Here is a 21,439-nt window from a genome sequence, read left to right on the forward strand (position 1 = left end):
ATGCTTTTTTTTTTAGTTTATTTATGTAGTGGATTGCATTGATGGATTTCCGTATATTGAACCATCCCTGCATCCCTGGAATGGAGCCATTCTTATCTCCTTGTACAAAGCTCAAGTCCAAGTGGATCAATGACCTCCACATAAAACCAGATACGCTGAAACTAATAGAAGAGAAAGTGGGAAAAAACCTTGAAAACACGGGCACAGGGCAAAATTTCCATAACAGAATACTAGTTGCTTATGTTCTAAGATCAACAATAGATAAATAGGACTTCATAAAATTGCAAAGCTTCTGTAAGGCAAAGGATACTGTCAATAGGACAAAATGACAACCAACAGATTGGGAAAGGATCATTATCCATTCAATAGAGGGCTAATATCCAATATATACAAAGAACTCAAGAACTCAGAAGAACCAAATAACCCTATTAAAATGGGGTACAGAGAATTCTTAACTGAGAAATATTAAATGGCTGAGAAGCACCTAAAGAAATGTTCCACATGCTTAGTAATCAGGGAAATGCAAATCCAAACAACCTTGAGATTCTGCCTCACACCAATTAGAATGGCTAGGATCATAAGCTCAGGTAACAGCAGATGCTGGCGAGGATATGGAGAAAGAGGAACACTTCTCTATCGTTGGTGGGGTTGCAAGCTGGCACTACAACTCTGGAAATCAGTCTAGTGGTTCCTCAGAAAACTATACATAGTACTACGTAAGGACCCATATATACCACTCCTGGCCATATACCCAAAAGATGTTTCAACACATAACAAGGACACATTCTCTACTATGTTCATAGCAGCCTTGTTTTTAATAGCCTGAAGCTGGAAAGAACCCAGATACCGTTCAACAGAGGAATGGATACAGAAAATATGGTACATTTATGTAGTGGAGTACTACTCAGATATTAAAAATAATGACTGCATGAAATTCTTAGGCAAATTAATGGAACTTGAAAATATCATCCTGGGGTTGGGGATTTAGGAAACTGCAATTACATGCCTGTCTACTGTTCTGTTGATTGATTTCAAACCTTCAGAAATAGAAGTTGGAGTAGTTACAGTTGAAAATCCTAAATTCAGGATTCTTACAGAAGCAGAGATTGATGCTCACCTTGTTGATCTAGCAGAGAGAGACTGAACACTCTCATCAGCTTACCAGATCCAAGATGCCACATGCTGGTGTGGTAACAGCAGACTGACATCCTAAGGCCCTGGACTGAAGATGGAGACTCTCCCACTCATCCTGCCACTGACGGGCTAGGACTCTGTATAAATAAAACCATGCTTTTGGAATATATACCATCCTGAGTGAGGTAACCCACTCACAAAAAACGCACATGGTATACATTCACGGTAGATATTAGCTCCAAAGTTCAGAATACAGAAGATACAATTCACAGACCATTTGAAGTTCAAGAAGAAGGAAGACCAACATGGATGCTTCAGTCATTTTTTTTCTTGATCACACAGTTTATTATAAAAAAAAACAATGAATGCAGCCTTATTTTTTCTATTTCCACTAATAAACAAGCAACACAGCCTTCTCAAAAATAATTCTTATTCATGATAATGTGAGAAATTCTATTTGCTCAAATGAAAAGTGTTTGACTGTAACCATAGTTCTCAAGAGACAGAAAATCAGACATGCTTCAGTCCTTCATAGAAGGGAGAACAAAATACTCTCAGGAGGTACAGGGTGGGAGGGACTTGGGTGGACAAGTGGAGGGGGAGGAAGAAAAAGGAGGGCAGGATTAGGTATGTGAGGAGACACAGATGATATACAGAGGATCAAAAATTTCAACAGAGGTGTATAGCAATGGGTAACAGGGAACTGGTGGTAGCCACCAGCAGCAAGTCCCAAATACCAGGAAAGCAAGAGTCTCCCAGAACCAAACATGGATGAGATTAGCTGAAATGCCAAAGAAAGGGGAGGAAAAATCTGTAGAGACAATACCCAGAGAATAGGCAAGGCTCATGTTTAGGGGATGGGACTACACACTCATCTCCAAATTTTTAACCTAGAATTGATCCTGTTTAAAGGAAATAAAGAGAAAAAGTGTGGATCAGAGACAGAAGAAAAGGCCATCCAGAGACTGCCCGTACAGACACAAAACTCAGACACTATCCCTGATGCTAAGAAGTACTTGCTCACAGGAGTCTCTGCCGCAGCCTGAGAAATACAAATGTAGAAGCTCACAGCCAACTATTGGACTGAGCACAGTGACCAGAATGGAGGAATTAGAGAAAGAACTGAAGGAGCTGAAGGGGGGGTTAACCCCATAGGAAGAACAACAATTTCAACAAACCAGATCACCCAGAGCAAACCAGAAACCACCAACCAAAGAGTACACATAAAGCAAGGCATGGCCCCAGCTGACTATGTAGCAAAGGATAGCCTTGTTGGACATCGACAGGAGAACAGACTCTTGGTCCCGTGAAGTATCTCTGCCCCAGTGTAGGGGAATGTCATGGCAGGGATGGGTGGGCAGATAGAGGAGCACCCTCCTAGAAGCAGGGTGAGGTAGGATGGGATGGGGGTTGCTAGGGGCAGAAATAAGGAAAGGGAATAACATTTGAAATTTAAATAAATAAAATGTCAACAAAACAAAACAGTATCAACCAGCTGGGCCCCACCAGAACTCCCAGGGACTAAACCACCAACCAAAGTGTACACATGGAGGGATCCATGGTTCCAGATGCATATGTAGCAGAGATTGGCCTTATCTGGCATCTATGAGAGGGGAGGCCCTTGGTCCTGTGAAGGCTTGATGCCCCAGTGTAGGGAATACTAGGGTGGTAAGGTGGGAGTTCATGGGTCGTTGGGGAAGCAACCTCATAGAAGCAGAGGGAGGAGGGATTGGATAGGGGATTTATGGATGGGAAACAGGGAAAGGGGATAATAGATGAAATATAAATAAATGAAATCCCCAATAAAAAGTTTTTAAAAAATGGTAACAAATAGACTAAGAGATGAGTTATAGAAAGATAACCATTCAAGTTAGTTTTCTAACATACTCTCTTAATGGAGTCTTTTCTCATTCATTTCAGAGATATACAATCTGGAAACATACTCATATTTTCAGATATTGATATATTAAGTGATGTAATTTTTCTTTTATTTTTTTTGCATTGAAAATAAAGTAACAACACTCACTGTAATGATACTGTACAACTATTCTTTTTTTTTTTTGCAACACTTCTCTTATCGTTGGGTTTTCTTATATCATTGTGTTTCTAAACATAAAGAAAATTGTACTCATATAAAACATATGCATTTTATGCATGTGGTTCGTTCCAGTCTCATTTTTAGGTTTGTCAACTTTAAATTTATTTTTGCCTGTAGGGCTACTAAGCACGTTGTATAATATTTTAGCCTATCATCTTTGAAATGTGCAGGATTGAATATTTCTTATGTTCCCTTGTTAAAACAAGTGATTGTACATTTGTACTGATTATAGTGTTCATCAAAAGTGCAAGGACTTGACAAATATTGTAATGATCATGTGTCCTGTGTGTTTATGCACAGGTCCTTCTGGCAAACATTGCATTTTTCCCTCTTGAATTTTGAAGGTAAGAACGTCTTAAACAGTTCCTGAAAAATTAGACCTTGTTTTTCATTTTACAGATGGAACTGAAATTATTTAAAAATGTTTAGAGTTGAGAACTGAATAATGTCAGGGTTCCATTCTTTGCCTGGATGTCCTCCTTCTTAATAGCTGATTTGTAATCCATTGTAAAATGAACCACATTTTCTGCATCCATTCTTCTGTGGTGGGACATCTGGGTAGTTTCCAGTTTCTGGCTGTCACAAATAAGGCTGCTATGGACATAGGGGAACCTATGCCCCTCTGGAATGGTGGGGAATCTTCTGGGTATATGCCCAAGAGTGGCATAGCAGGATCTTCAGGTAGATCTATTTCCAATTCTCTGAGGAGGTGATGGTGGGGTTGGAGACACCCTTAGTAGAGATGAGGGAGGAGTTATAGGATGTGGAACACTCAGAGGGTGGATATGGAAATGATAAAATATGGACTTAAAAAAATTAAAAAAACTGAATAGTGATTCACCTTATTTCTATGCTGAAAAATGCCATATTGGTATATTGAAGAAAAAGAAGAAATAGAATATATTTTGACTAAACTGTATATTTATGGAAAATGAAAAACCTGCGCCTTACCCATAAAGAACATAAAATCATGTAAATTATTGTTTGAATTCCCTTATGGTGAATAAAAACTTACTTGTATCTTTAGAAATCAATTATTCAATTATTTAAAACAAGGTTTTCTTTGTTGTCTTTTTCAGACCACAGTGCACATTACGTGAACTTATTTTGAGAATGTACTATTTCTTGACTTACAGCAACTAAAATGTTCCGTTTATCTACAGGTGGCGGTCTAACCATCTATCTGTCTGTCTGTCCTGTCTATCATCTATTCTTCCATCCACCCACATATCTGTCTGTCTATCTATCTATCTATCTATCTATCTATCTATCTATCTATCTATCTATCTATCTGATTTAGAGACAGGTTTCTCTGTATAGCCCTGGTAGTCTTGGAACTCATTCTGTAGATGAGGCTGGCCACAACATCAGAGATCTACGTGCTTCCACCTCCCAAGTGTCAGGATGAAAGGCATGAGCCACCACCACCACATGGTTTACAGTTATTGATTTTAGAATGTGAGAGAATCGGTAATAATGGGATGGCTCAATTCCAGTAAAATAGCTCTCAGTAGAAGCTCCTATGAAAGTGAATGCTGGCTCATCTTTACTCTGTTTTATTATTTATTTATTCATTCAAATTCATTTATTCAAATGCAACTGTTGCTATGCTTCTAGTTACTTCTTTGAAAACACAATTTATAAGAAAAATTGTGCTCATTCTTCCACTGGCAAGTGTAACAAATACTTGCTTCATGTAAGAGGACTTCTCTGCTTTTGAGAGTTTAAGATTGATTTCAGTACTCTTTTGGGGACTTGGGACATCTAACAAAATGCTAAACTAAAATGAACTTGAATATCAAGATGATATCTGCAGTAGCTTAATCTGCCCCCCCCCCCATAGAGATGGAGATAAAAGAGAATGAAAACGATTGTAAGGTAGTGAAGAATAAAGGTCAGGTTCAGGGAGAGACTCTGCATCCAATTTGTTTTTGTGGATCACCTATGTACATTTGATTAAAATTGAACTCTAACATTTACAATGCAGCAGGTGATCAATAATTAAATCTGCTGCCTGTTGCAATACTTAATTGAAATAATGGAGTATGTTAACATTGTTAGTATATGAGTAATAGTGCTGGTAGCTGTTATTCTGATATTAAATTATAGGTGGTAAGGGAAAGCTGTGTAGTTCACTATGAATGTAAATTGCAAGCATCAAACTCTAGTTTCAGTCTCAAGCTCACAACCCAAATCTCTGATAAATTAGTTGGAAGACAGATAAACAGATACATTGGCAGAGAGTTAGATGCACAGATTATGACTTTTACTTTCTCTATCTCATAGTGGCAAATATTTTGTCAAAGTTATATAAAAATTTTGCTGCAGAATTGTGAAGGTGTGTGTGTGTGTATGTGTGTGTGTGAATTGTTTTCAAAAACATGTATATATTGTTAGTGACGAAGAACATTTTTTTTATTTTGGTTTTCAGTGATAATAAAGTTTTATTTCATTCCATAAATTATAGGTAGTGAAGAATTTTATCTAATTCCATGATTTGAGTTGATATGCAAAAAGAACTTCAGGAAACATAGCATACCATAGGAACATACCCTTTAGTGTGCTCTTTAATATTTGAAAGCTAATTGCCCTCAATCACTACTAATAATCCTGCTGGAGGATTTATAGATTCAATGGACAATCTATATGCTCAACTTCTATTATTTAAATTATCTGATAGCTATATGGTAGCTTGATTTAATAGTAGGTGTTGGCTACAAACAACTTCATAACTACTTTTTCAGAAAATACTTATAAAATTTCAAATATTTGAAGAAAGCCTTTTAGCTTTGAAGTTTTTCCAAATTGTCACAAACATGAATCACAATGTGCTGAGAGATTTTAAATGTGCAAGGGTCAAAAGAGGGTGTACATCTACTTTCAGGAAATTAATATGTTCTTTGCCTCAAGTCATTTAGTTATGGTATTTCAGATACATGGCTTATATGCTGACTAGTCAACAATGTAACATAATGATTAAAAATTGTTTTTTATTGTCAAGATAAATTTGGTTAATAGAGCCATCACTAATGAACTAAATTATATAGTTTGCAAACAGAATTTGATCATAATATTCAGAGTTCTAAAGTTCATAGCATAATACTTGTTTTCTTCATCAATTGGCAAAAGTAGAATCAAAAGTTTGACTGTCATCCACGCACATTCAGTTGTAACATTATAGGTGGCAACTGAGAATAATTATAGACTCAGTACACATATATGTATGTATATTTTAAGTATGTGTGTTGGACAATGTAGAAAAAGAATGAGCATGTTCTTGCCTAGAGATGCTTCAAGTGTCTGAATTGTTTTCTGTGTAATACATGAAAGGTAATCTTGTGATAGCCAGAAGTCCCACAACAGAAGAATTTATACATAAAATGTGGTTCATTTATACAATGGAATACTACTCAGCTATTAAGAATGAAAACACATCCTGAGCTTTGCAGGCAAATAGATGGAGTAGAAAATATTCTGAGTAAGATAACTCAGACCACAAAGGACATGCATAATATGTACTCACTAATAAATGGATATTAACCTAAAAATAAAAGCACAGACTACCCAAAAAGCACTCCACAGAACTCAAAATGGTCACCAAACTGAAGGGCACAATTGAGGATACCTCAGTACCACTTGGGAGGGAAATGAAATCAACCACAAGGTGGGATGGCGGGAGGGACTTGGAAGGGAAAAGGGAGAAGATGGGCAGAAAGAATGGAAACAAGCAAAGTAGGAGGTTGAGGGGACCCTCCAGAATGTACCAGAGACCTGGCAGGTAAGAGACTCTCAGGACTCAAAGAGAGGGACCCTAGAAGAAATGCCCTACAGTGGGGAGAGGGAACTTTTAGAGCCCAACTCCAGCAGAAAGACAGGGCATCAAGTAAGGGATGGGGTTGCCATCCCACAGTCAAAACGCTGACCCATAAATATTCCTGTCTGAGTGAACTTCAAGGATGGAAATGGAGAGGAACATGAGGAAAAGGAGGTTCAGTGACAGGCCCAAAGTGGCATCCAGCTCAAGAGGAGGCCCCAAGACCTGACACTATTACTGAGGCTATGGAGTACTCACAAAAAAGGACCTAGCATGACCGCACGCCGAAAGACCCAACAAGCAGCTGAAAGAGTCAGATGTAGATATTTGTACCCAACCAATGGACAGAAGCTGCTGGCCCCTGTGGTTTAATTCAGGAAAAGCTGGAAGAAGCTGAGGAGGAAAACGACCCTGTAGGAGGACCAGCAGTCTCTATCAACCTGGACCACTGAATCTCTTAGACACTGGACTACCAATTAGGCAGCACACACCAGCTGACAAGAGACTCCCAACACACATACAGCAGAGGACTGCAAGGTCTGGGTTTAATCAGAGAAGATGCACCTAACCCTCAAGAGACTGGAGGCCCCAGGGTGTTTAGAGGTCTGGCAGGGACATCTTCCTGGAGACAGCAGAGCAAGAGGAAGTAAGGTATATGGAACAGTGGAGGGTGGACAGAGAGCGGAATAAAATCTGGAGTGTTAAAATAAAGAAAAAAGAAATAAATATTAAAATATAAAAAGAAAGTTACTCTTTTACTGCCTTCCTCTGTGTCTCTTTAAAAACCACAGACTGAAAATTCTTTTGACCTGCTTTCTTTGCCTATGAGCTTCTTTCCTTTCTATGTGCTTAATGTGATACAGTGTGTGAAAGCAATGTGCAAATAAAAATAAGTGATTATACCTAAAGTGATGTCCAAAGAATTTCCCTATCAATTTACAATCCACTTGATTAGCAATGAATAAGATACACTAATTTTGAATTATGTTGTAAGATAACTCCTTAAGACAGCCATTATGAAAAATCCACTTTTTAAAGACTTGAAATGAAGTACCAGAATTACTCATTGCAACTGAATAGATTAAAATATGTCAAATTATACTTAACCACAAAATTCATTAGATGACATTTTAGTGCTTACAACTTGAAATATTATAATATTAATATATTATTGGAGTTCAGGCTTACCTGGGTAAAATAGTCTCTAGTATTTCCACACATGGGAGAAAGATAGTAGGAATGTTAGAATGAAGTATTCAGGATATGTTTATGTGCTGGGCCCTAATATCATTAAAATAAAATAGCAGGTCTATATTTTACAGTGGAATCAGGTTAGCTTTATGTTCAAGTATGATGACCCATATTAGATGTGCTACTTTTATTAGTTTCCTTTTTTGTTTTTTTTTTACAGAATGACTAACAGGTATGGAATAAGTACTAAATGTTCCTCAAGGACCCATACTGAACCCGCCTGCGGATTCTCGAACAGGTTCCTGAGGGGGTGGAGTGAGGACCTAGGGGGCAAGAGGCACAGAGAAACTGAGGCAACACAGGATTCTGCTCAAGTCTCATTTAATGCAAGCTTACATTAGTTATTATATGGTAAAACATTTGCCAGTAAAGAAAAACAACCTGACCTTGGAGAGAATCTAAAGTATACATCAGCACACTGTGTCTCATCAAGGGCTCAGGGTACAGTCAGCAGCGACAGTTCCAGACTGACCACTTCCTGTGACTAATGCCCCCACCTTGACCCTGCTCAGGCCAGAGAACGACATGTCTGACTCTAGTGGTCTCCTACATCACACTCCTCCTTTTCAACATTCTCTCACTAAGTTTGGCATCATAGAATAAATATCAGGTGATGATAAATGCTTTAAAATGCTGGGCTGTGTGAAAGTTCCTTACTTTTTGTCTATGTGCTCTGAAAGGAGAATGGGGATCCAAGGTTCCTTTTCTGCCCTCACTAGGTGAGTCTGTCATGTACCATTTTACATCCCCCCCAAACAGGCCCAAAGCTTTTGGACATCCAGACCATTAGGACAGAAACCGTTAGAATCACGAGGTAAGTCTTTATCCTTTAACAAATTTCTTGGGTCTGGAATCTAATTATTGAAGGGAGCTTAAAAAGGAGAGGATTGGGGGTGAGGGGAGTGTAGCTCGGCGGTGTGGGGGAGGGGGTGCCCAGGCAGGCCCCTGTCCAGGCACCTCTTCTCCCTGAGGAGGCATGGTATAGAATAGAGTTAATTCCGAGTAGGGGATGGGAGTTAGTGGTAGAGAAAGGGAGAGAGAGAGAGAGAGAGAGAGAGAGAGAGAGAGAGAGAGAGAGAGAGAAACAGAGACAGAGACAGAGACAGAGACAGAGAGACAGAGAGAGTAGAGAAGTGGAATGGAGGCTGGCCATGACCACATGGAGTGGGGGAGAGCCCAAGAGGCAGAGAGGTGAGAGTATGTATGTGGGAGAGCAGGAGAGCAAAGAGGGAGAGCAAAGAGGGAGAGGAGGGGCAAGTAGCCCCTCTTATAGTGGGCCAGATCTCTGGGGTGGAGCATACCTGGCTATTGCCAGGTAGGTGTGGGGTAGAGCTTAGACAAAACACCAACAATTATAGTACACATAGTTTACTAATATTGCAACACCCTAAGAATATCATGTTGTAGTATGTGAACTGATCATATGATATTGCTTCAAAGAATGCACTGTAGACTTTTTCAAATAAATTATGTTACTTCAATTATCTATCATTTCACAGTTGCATTTTAAAATTCTATAGAATTAGACACTTTATTTCAATAAAAATGTTTTATATTCACTATCCTAAATCCTATTAGTCTTCTCTTGACTTTTATAACTGGTTTCCTATAAATCCCATTGACCTACAATTAGTATAGTTATGTGGTCTATTGAATTTTGTTCGGAAATGAATCTTTAGTAAATGCAGACTCAGCCATTATTTAAGAAACATCATTGATCATATCCTTGGTATTTTCAGTTGTTTTCCCTTTGAGTTTAATTAACTTAAACTTCATAACAACCTTTTTTTTTTTTCCAATAGCACACTTGTATTTTTATGCATCCATTTCCTACTTGGTAGGTCAATATAGTGGTTTGCTTTCTGACTTCAGAATCATCTGTTAAACCACATTACTTGCTTGTATAAATTTCCCATGGTTGATTTTCCATAAGTTATAAGTATGTTGATACACACTTGTAATATAAATGGAGATAAATTATTGAACTAATTATATTCTGAAATATTAATAAAATTTACAATGAAGGCCATGTTTAATATGGAGAGATTTTTCTACATACCATAGTCACTAATTTTGCTTTACACATGGGCTATATTCTTGATTTTGTATTGAAAGGAAATGTGAAACCTCCCTCTATATTTTGATCTCCTTATTTTGCAGATTATTTCTCTGGAGACATGATTCTGTTACCTGCTGAACTCCCTTATATCACCGAGTTGATGTAATTGAACTTTAAGAGCTCAAGGGAGTGTCTTTAAAGATAAGTCTATATAGAAATAATTAAAGGCAGGTATGTGAAGCAAATGTGAAGGGAGGAAAGGGGAGAGGAAATATGCAATTATATTAGAAACTTAAAATATTAAACAATAAAATTTAAAATGCAAATCATTTTGACTGATTTATTTTGGAAAAAAGTTTAAGCTAATAAAACAATGAATGTTTTGAAGCTTAAAGAAGGACTTAATTTAGATAAATTTAAGTCCATTTGATGTATATTGAGTTTTAAAAAAAATTATGGATACTCCTGGTCTGAAACTCCCTTTTAGTGAAAATAAAGAAAGAGAAAAACAAAATGTGAATGTTTACAAGACAAAGCTCACAGAGCAACCTGGTACCCTGAGCTCAGATTTCTGGCTTTGAGATTTGTAAGAAAAGAAATTTCTGAGGTTTTTGTTTGTTTGTGTGTTTGTGGTTGTTATAGCAATAAAAGCTGTCAAGGACATAGATGAAATGGAGACTTCTAGTTCTTTGGAAAGTTAGGTATGCCAAATGATGGTTTGCTGGGACATTCAGGTGAAAGGACGCCTTGCTAAAACAGCCACACAAAAGACTGTTTTCCTGCAGTGGACACAGGTAAAAGCATGTTTGGATATAGAAGTCATGTGAAAGGACTCTTGATGAAGGAGTATAAATATGGCCCCTCAAACAGTGGGCGATGGGCACCAAGCTTTGGCTTGGTTTGCTCTGCCATAGTATTCTTCCCTATAGACTCTCATGTATTGGTTTGCCTTCCATAGCGTTGTTGAGCTCAACTTGTGGTAATGCTGCCAATGAGAGAAACTTGCCCAAGAACTGCTTGTAAGTCTCGTGTGGCAGATTGCTGCTTCTGTGCCTTTGCCTCAGGCTGTTTGGCAAGCCTCAAGGTTTCTTCAGGATTGAACAACAGCTCCCTGGTGCCGGCTTGTTAAAAGGATTGGATTGTAGCTGCTGTCATGCCTGGGGTCTTCCTTCCTACAGGACTGACTTACAACTGCTAAGTCATGTTTGGTGTTTGCTAAGGGACTGAATTGTTGCCCAAGAAGATCAAGCTTGCCCCCCAAAGAACTATTGCTGAACACTTCCACTCGTCCCATATCCTAATAACTTTTGTCTTCCATTACCTCTGCTGTGTGGTAGGATAGAGAGGTTGAACCCTTATTAAAGGTAGGTTGCAAAAACTTTGTGCCTACACACAGGAACTTTTCAGAGGACGGTAACAAACTTATTCTACAAATATATGAGTGTGTTCCCATAGTTTCTCCTACGATCCTACTAAAATGACAGTTTGAAAATCTTTGCAATGTCTACCAAATTGTCCCTTTATACATAATTCTGCCCCTTTTGGAAAGAAGTGGATATTATTTTTAAAGTTCATTAACATTTATTTAAAATATTGTTGCATTACTTTTTTCTTTCAGTTTCTTACATCAGGACCTCCAAAAGCTCCACCCTCCAGTTTCTTCCATGTCCTTGCCAATTCAAAAATTGATAGCCTTTTCTGTTTCATTTTTATGACACATGTGCATGTGTATTTATCCTGCTGAGTCTATTTATGTTGTTTTATTCATGTGGTTTCAGGGATAGCGATTTTACAGTTCCTAAATATTTTAAGAGTTCCTCCCTGAAGAGGTTAATCCTCTTTCTTTATGCAATTATTAGTTTCTCATAACTTTTTATTTAAGGATACCCATAAGATTTACCCCTTTTGTATCAATGTGTCTATTAATATTGACATGACTCAGGTCTTATTTATGCAGCCATTTTTTATGGTAGATAAATCAACAAAATTTGCCATCTTATTTCAAGCAACAATGTCTTATGTGTCTCTTACTATAGTATTTTCTTTATTATTGGAATTTTTCTATTATTTCATTCTCTTCTATATTTAAAAAAATAAATGAAAGGATAAGTATGGAGACACTCTGCTAATTAAGGTCGAAGTCCATCATAACAGGATGCCTCTAAGCTCCACACAAGATGTGAGATCCCTTGTTAGCATAATTTCTCTTTCTCCGACCTTGCCCCTGGAATGCTAAGCCCCATCTGTGCCTCTACCTGAAAAGTCAAGTAGCAGAAAATTCTGGAGTTCTCCATGTTAATGACATATCTAGATAAGCCCCGAGTATTACTACTTGCAAAAGGCACTTAACCCCTGATGCACCCTGAGCCACATATATGCCTTCACATTTGCCATCAAATAAAAGCAGTTTGGACAAGCAAGGACCTCTTCATCTAGGATCACAGTGCCTAAATCTCAGGGAGAAAGAAGTCCTTTGTCTCCCCATCCTCTGAATGCTAATCACTCCCTGGGAATTTATCAAAGAGTTCTGCCCCCCAACCTGGGCTCTCCCTTGCTCTTGTGCCTGATGCTTGAGCATCATGCAGTGAATGGTCTACCTTTCCAAACTCCCAGCAGTATGCCTGTGGCACCTGGGTACACAGGAGACTGGTAAGCACAGCAATCTTCCCAGATTTCCCACGTGGGGTAACACAGACTGAGCACACTCTTATGGACTGTGCTCTGCCTCCCAAGTCGCATGCCTGTTCCTGAAACACTCCAGGCACCCCAGCAGGGAGGCAGAGCGGCAGCCCAGCAGGTAAGACAGGAATTATGCAGACAAATCCCAGTCATCCTTCACTGGACTTGTCAGTGGTGATTTTAATATCTCATGGTTGTTTTTAAAGGAAAGGTATGGGAGGTACTGAAGCACTGGTAAAGCTCCAATTATTCAGGATCAGGTCTACCAGTTGACTAAGGCTTAACATCAGAGTATAAAATGCACACCCAATTCTACTGTTACATTAACAACTACTTGTTAATCTCTTTGACTCTGGGTAGATACCTTATTAACTTTGAAAATGAAACAACTCAGTGAAGCAGTATAGGGCAAAACCAGAACAGGGAAGTGGGAAGGGTTGGGTGGGGAAACAGGGGGAGGGAAGGAGGCTGATGGGACTTTCGGGGAGTGAGGGTCTAGAAAAGGGGAAATCATTTGAAATGTAAATAAAAAATATATTGAAAAAAGAAAAAAAAAAAGAAAACGAAACAAAAGAACAAAAGAGGAAAAACCTCAACACACTGCTGATGGACAAAATAAAATAGAGATATAGCAGGAATCTGAACCCAGTTCATCTAGAAGGATTCCTAACAATGTTAATTTGCATAGTAAAGAGTATACAATTGCTATTCTGAAAGTTTTAATAGGGAAGGTGTCTGGTATGATCCAGTGTGAGAAAACAGATGACAAAGCAGAGAAAGAATTGAAATCAAGTGCCAAGAGTAAGGCAAAGTCCAACTTAAAACAAAGTATCATTGGGCAGGTAACAAGTGCACCAAATCCTTTGAGTAAAGCTTATCTCAGTGCTCTGATAGGATAAAAATAGAAAAAAAAATAATGCATACAGGTTAGAATTCACAAGATCCATGGGATACCTGTACAATATATGGGTATAGTGGGCAAAGATGAGTACAGATGGGCAAGGTGATTCCAGAATGGAAGAATAAAAATAAGTGTTTGTGTCTTGGGTATTCCAAGCTTCTAGGCTAATCTCCACTTATCAGTGAGTACATACCATGTGTGTTTTTCTGTAATTAGGTTACTTCACTCAGGAGGATGTTCATATACCAAATGATGCCCAAGAAGAAGGAAGGAGAGGCCCCCTGGTCCTGGAAAAGCTCAGTGCAGCAGTGTAGGGGAATACCTTGACAGGAAAGTAGGAAGGGGTGGATTGGGAAACAGGGGGAGGGAAGAGGGCTTATGGGGCTTTTGGGGAGGGAGGATCCAGGAAAAGGGAAATCATTTGAAATGTAAATAAAGAATATATCGAATTTAAAAAAAAGAAAAAAAAAGAAGTGTTTGGAATAGAAGAATAATGACACTGAAGAAAATCAGTTTGAAGAAGGACAGAGAAAGTCAAATATCAACTCCAAAGTATACATCACTTTTGAATTCTGGAAAATCAATGACTAAAAAAATTATGTTTTGAAAAACACTAGGTAAAAAAGAAATCTTACATTCCAAAATCCCCAACAAATAGAAAATTATATTACACTTTGTCTTGGATGACATGCAAGTAAGAATAAATGCAGTGAAGTATGGAACATGTGTATGAGAGCCTAACAATATAAGCATGTGTTCTATTCAAAATTATGTTTCAAAAAGAGGGAAAATGGAATTTATCACAAATTACCTATGAATTTATGGTAGTAGAACGTAGAAGAAAATTCACTTGGAAATTTATGAAAGAAAGGCTATAATATAGTTCTTAATCTGCAGACCTAAGAAAGAAAAAAGTATGAGAAAGGGAATAATTGAAAAAAAAGCAATTTTCTGAATTGTATCTAATAGATTTACTTTTAATTCAGATATGCTAGCCAAACTAACGAACTCTTCAGAGTTGTCCTTTGATCTTTAGGCCATGGCACAAATTTTCCTGAATGTGTACACACACACACACACACACACACACACACACACTATATATATATATATATATATATATATATATATATATATATATATATATATATATATATATATACATATTATTTAAATTATGAGACCTAAATATAGAATTCATCCTTAAAGCCTATTGTAAAAAACTGATGACCTAATCTAATATTGCCTGAAGAAAAACCAAAGATAAGACATATATAGACAACATATGAAGTAGGATTACAGAATTAGAGGAACATAAGGATTATTGCAATAAATTAACAGTATGAATGGCATGCAAATGCATCTTTATTAAAATGGCCATGATCTACCTTGTGAAGCAGATCCACATGTCACAAGAAGTGCCACATTAGTTTTATACACATTATTTGGGAAAGGAACACAGCTTGGAAACTCTAATGACTCTTTTGAGAATTTGTTGCCGTTCTAAACACACTTCTGTAATAGTTTCCAGTGATGATTTCCTTGGTATTTAAGAACAAATTTGGGGAAAACAGGCTTTTGTAAAGTCAAACATTGAGACTTGGTTAACTTAATAAAGACTGCATTTTTATGCAAAAGTCTAAATGATAGAAGTTTGGTAGAACATCAATCACAATCAGACATCCAATCAGGACTACACTGCTTTATCCTGGTTATAAATGAGTGCTTTGTGAGTAAGGTTAAAGAACTTTCAGTTTTTAATTTTCATTGCTGCTGTATTCTTTAGCAATAGCTAATTATCTGGAGATGCCACTTCTCAAGAGTCAAATATGACTTATTTGGTATTGTGATCATAACAGTTTCTGAGAAAAAATGTGTACACACTCACATTTTTGTGAAGAATTATTTGACATTGTGGTCAGTATTAATTTATGTATAAGAAATGCTATAAATCAAAAAATTAAATATTTTCATGGCCAAGTATAACTAATGATGTATGAAAAATATTGATCTTATAGGTGTAATATCAAACAAAGAAACATTCACTTAAATATGGTATAAATTTGTTTATTTGTCCAAAATTTTTTTCACAAAGCTTCATATAACTAATTCACATATTTCTTTAGGATAAAACTTTGTGCTATATATTGAGATAATATTTACAATTGGTACATATCTGTAATCAGTACAATTTGAAATACATTGTTCTTTTTATATTAATAAAATTGATGATATGTTTTAAACAATTTAACCGAAAATTAATGTGAAATATACAATACATATTGTTATCTAAATCAAGTGTACTTAAAATTATACTCTAGCTAACAATATTTTAAATAAACATCCTCTGTTAGAGTCTACTTATCACAGCTATCTCTTCCAATTATTGCCAACCCTGAGAACTTAAGCCTTTTCACATAAGAAAGTGAACAATTTAAAATACTTATGACCTGTTAGGGATTTTAAGATTAAGACTATTATTATCCGTGGATTACCTCCCTACTTATTAAATTGTGCACATTGGGATAATGATGAATATAGGGATAAATAACATTTGCTCACTTGAGGACAAGTGAAACTCAAAAATGTTGCAATAAATAAATGTAAATTATTTGAAATTTCATAATCGCATTTTCCATGCAAACATTTAAAAAAAAATCCTTTTCTTTTAGTGTTTAATGGATGTAACAAAAGGAAGTGACACCAAAAGTTTAACAGGAAATTTGCTGAAGAAAATGGCATCATTTGGGTGTCCAGGAACTAGTAGAAATAAGAGGCATTGCTATTGGTCTCAGATTGTGGTTTAAGAGAAACATTGGATAAATGAGGTAAAAGTATTTGCGCAGATCAAAAGGAAAGTGTCTCAAGTAAAATGTAATCGCCCACCTGAAATGTAGAAACCTTTAAATTTCCTACCTGTGGTTATTTCATATAGTCATCCTTGTGTCCATTAGCAACATACATATCTGCTTGATGTCTGTCAGCAAGTTCCCTAGTGATGGTTCATTCCTTTTGGTAAGAGATGCAACTTTTGTTGAACTGAGAGTCTTGAATATGTTCAAAACTTCTTTTCAGCATGTGCACAAGAGTGTGTGTGTGTATGTGTGTGTGTGTATGTGAGAAAGAGAGAGAGAGAGACAGAGACAGAGACAGAGAGAGGGAGAGAGAGATGTGTGTGCATACACTCACAGAGGTCATCAGTGGAGAAAAGATAGTGAGTAACTGGGATTGCAGATTATTGTATGAGATCCAATATTATGTATAGTGCATAAGCAAAGAGCTTGTGGCCTTAACTCCTGTGTCATCTCAGAACCAAGACAGCTACCTTATTATGCATACACTTTATGGCTCTCGTGTTAGGTTTGTTTAACTTCTTGAGATTAAAATATAATTATATAATTTCCCCATCTTTTTCCACCATCCAAATTCTCTCATATGCCCCCTTTCCATCCTTGCTTTTTCAAATTATGCCATTCCTTTACATAATTGCATATATGTACAATATATTCAAATGTGTGTTTTGTTTAATATATATGCAATATATGTTGAAAATCTATATATTGAATATATATGTGCATTTATTGCACATATATAAAATAAACAATACCAATATATATAAATATATATGCACATAACTAATTATGTACATAGGAATATATTTTCTTCTGTGTGCGTGTGTGTGTGTGTGTGTGTGTATCTTGTTAAGCTGTTAAGTTTGTATAAAATTACTTATGGTTATAGGAATGACCATTTGCTATGAGGTCACCTATGGAACACTATTTCTTCAGTTCACAGTATCCGTTTGTTGTGTGTAGTTCACTGTATAAGGCTGAGGAAACTTGGCTTTGCCCTGTCCATGGTAATAGCCTTTCTATCTTTGTACTTATTCAGCTCATGTTTAGACATTATGTCACTGAAACTTCATGAGTGGAGAGCTTAAAATTCTTAGGAGACACTGACTCTCCAATCCTCTGCCTTTTACATTTCCATCTCCTCTTCCGCAATGATCTCTGAGACATAAATGGAGACATTGTATTACAGATATATCCCTTCAGACTGGATGAACAAAACTGCATTTTGATTCACTCTGGCATCTCATTGAAAGAAATCCTTCATGAGTGCTGAAGACTACAAATATTCATACATTAGGACAAATATTTAGACTGCTCTTTGAGATTTTGCTAATGACTTTAGTTTCTCTTTCAAACCCTGTGACTTCACTAGCACTGGGTAGTTGGTTAGGTTTCAAGTCTCAGCTATCTGTTCTCACCTTTTAAGAATGGCATAAGTCTAATTAGAAAGATGTCACTTAGCCAAGTTAGGCAGCCTTTGGTTTAATTGTGCCATGCTGGTCAGATGCATCACAGCTGCATATGACTACTTGCCACATCCCTTGTTAGAAGCTTGAACGATGACTTTTGATATTATGAAAGATAGTCCTCAGGGAAGAAGATTTAAAATCAGTTCCAGTTCAGGGTATTGTGTGACTTTTGTCTTAAGTGCACAGTATTTAGAATGGGAAATTACTTCCCCTATTCCATGGTGTTACCAAAGGCAAAAGCAAGAGTATGTAATATTTTAGAAGTCTCTTGAACTATCATGATGATCAATTGAAAAGAATGTTTCTCATCTCTTTTATTGGGTGTTATCTTACATTTGTTGCATCCTGCTCTTCAGGAGACCATTGTCTATACATATGGGAAATTTTATTTAAACTGTATACCCTTATTTATACACCAAATTATGCCCATTTTGTATTATTCCCCATTCACGATAACCTCGGGTAAAATGAAATATCTAAAAATTAACGTAATCAAGCTGGGGGAAAATCTTTACAGTAAGTTTTAACCACTCAAGAGAGAGAGGAAAAGACATTTGAAAAAATTAAGCTATCCCATAGTCACAGATTGGTAGAAGCAATGACCATTTGAATTAAACCTATTTAGATATGCAATGCAATCACAACCCAAATATTCATCTCATTTTTAATTGTTTCTTTCATACTATGTATTCTGAACATGATTTTCTCTCTCATAACCACCCACAATAATTTCTTTCTTATTAACTACTCAATATTAAGCTTGTTCTTTCTCTCTTTTTCTCTGTTTCTCACATACAGAAACACACACATGTCCACAAAGAAACGAATATCAAAATTGATAAAGGAAATAGAATTCAAGAGAATTTTTAAAAAATGCCTAAACATAATCAGGGAACAAACATATATAAAAGAGATATAAAGTCTCCTTTCTGTTAGCCAACTAGTCATTTTCCTGGAGTTGCCCTTAAGGGTGTGTTTTTTATTTTTTTATATCTAGTTGAACTATATTAGTTAAACTAGATAAAGTTTAAATATGCTTTCATTTTTCCCAACAGTTATCAATTGCAAATAGTTTCTTTCTTAGGAGTGGGAACCCATGTCCATTTCCCCATATCAATGCTTAGAGAACATATGTCTCTAGAACATATACAAAGTCTGTTCGTTCTACTCCAGTCTCTATGAGTTATAATAACCTCAGTCCTGCTGTGTCTGAATGACAATGTTCCTTTAGTGTCATCTATCACAGTTGGTTCTTACAATTTTTCCAACTGCTCTTCTGCATAGACAAGGTGTCATGAGGGTAGGTGTTTGATGAAGTAGTGCTTCAATGTCACTCTTTTGTACATTTTCCATCTATGTGCTTTTGTGTTGATTTCTATTCACTGAAAGAAGGCACTTCTATGATGCAGGTTGATCAAGAAATTGATCTTTGAGTAAAGCAATACGTCATTAGCAGTCATTTTAATATCATATCATTCTTCACAGAAACAAAAAAGAAAACTCTTTCAAAATTCATACAAAATCACAAAAGATCATGGATAACTTAAACAATCCAGAGCAGAAAGAACAATGTGGGAAGTATTGACATTACATTTATAAAGATTTATTACATAGCCATAGCAGTAAAACCAGTATAGTACTGACACAAAACCACACATGTTAACCAATAACAGAAAACTTACAGAATACACAAATCAAAGCACATATAACTTCAGACATATCATATTTTTCAAAGAAGCAAAATGTTATACACTGAGTACAAACAAAAACAAAAAAATCCACCTTCAACAAATGGATGAATAAATATGGAATCTTCTAGAAACACACACACACACACACACACACACACACACACACACACGTACATACACTACCTAACATGATATAGGTATAGGAAAAGATTTCTAAACAGAATTTTATTTGACCCCCCAAAAGCTTCACAACTAAGAATGCAATAAGCATATTGATAAATAAGCTCACAAAATGAGAGAGAGAAAAGTCTTAGATTAGGTTATATTCAAAGAAGATACAGATCTCAAACAAACAAACAAAAACTTGTAAAAGATGGTTCTCTCAAAAACTGGGAACTTAGAAAGCATTCCCAAAAGAAGAAATGGAGAAATACAGAGGAGAATAACAAGCTGCCAGTGACCTGAGAGTGAAAATGGGCTGTAAGGGGATTTCCAGGAAGGGACAGCGGGAAATACATGTACAATGGATACTTTTCTAAGGTCTATGACCTTAGTAAGCCTTCCAAACTTGCTACCTTAAAGCAGCAGGCATTGTTTATGTTTTCCTCTTGAGTTTTGCTTAAGTCCAACTAAACATCTCTTGGTTGCCACCAACAGAACTGTCACCTGTTGCACTTGTATTTCTTATCACTTTGGCCAAGGCCCTGGTTCACATGACTGGAGCTTAATAGAACAATAGAATTGATTTCCTCGATTGACCACTTGTATAAATATTTCTTGAACAATGAAAGTTCGAATACTTTTTTCCTTTGCTTGTAAACATGATTTAGCTGCTAGGGAAATTGATGGAATTTTAAAACTGTGAATTTGGAGAAAATTTAAGTGTTTATATTTCATTTAAATAATTACATGAAGGAAATAACTTGGGCAGTGTGTGTGGGTGAGTGCGTGTGTGTGTCTGTGTTTCTGTGTGTGTCTGTGTCTGTGTGTGCTAATCCATGCCAGATATTAGGTTAGAACAACATTCTCCTTGTAGGATATTTGAGATAGTATTTTATTTCTCAGTATTTATGTTGTATTCTCACACAGTCATTTACTTAATAAAAGTCAAATATTTTTTCTAGGTTACCTATTTTGTGTTCTTTATAAAATATATAATAGAGAAACTAAGTTTTTTATTTTGATAATTTATATAACATCTATCCTCACAGACAGATATGTCTCATTTGATAGTAAGGAAGTATGTAACAGTAGGTAATTTCATCATTGTATAACCATCCCTGATTGTGTCTATACAAGTTAAAATGACTATAGCTTCACTAGCCAAAATTGTTTTAGGAATCTCCCGTAACATTTTATTCCTATTGACTAGAATTATACCACATGGGACTCCATTTGCATTCATTCCCATAAAAATAGATTTTAGAAATTGTTTACAATTCTATATACAATAATATCTGTGCACAAGAAGTTCTGAGTATATATGAATAA

Source organism: Apodemus sylvaticus, chromosome 9 (genome assembly GCF_947179515.1).
Source record: "Apodemus sylvaticus chromosome 9, mApoSyl1.1, whole genome shotgun sequence".
Classification (NCBI taxonomy): domain Eukaryota; kingdom Metazoa; phylum Chordata; class Mammalia; order Rodentia; family Muridae; genus Apodemus; species Apodemus sylvaticus.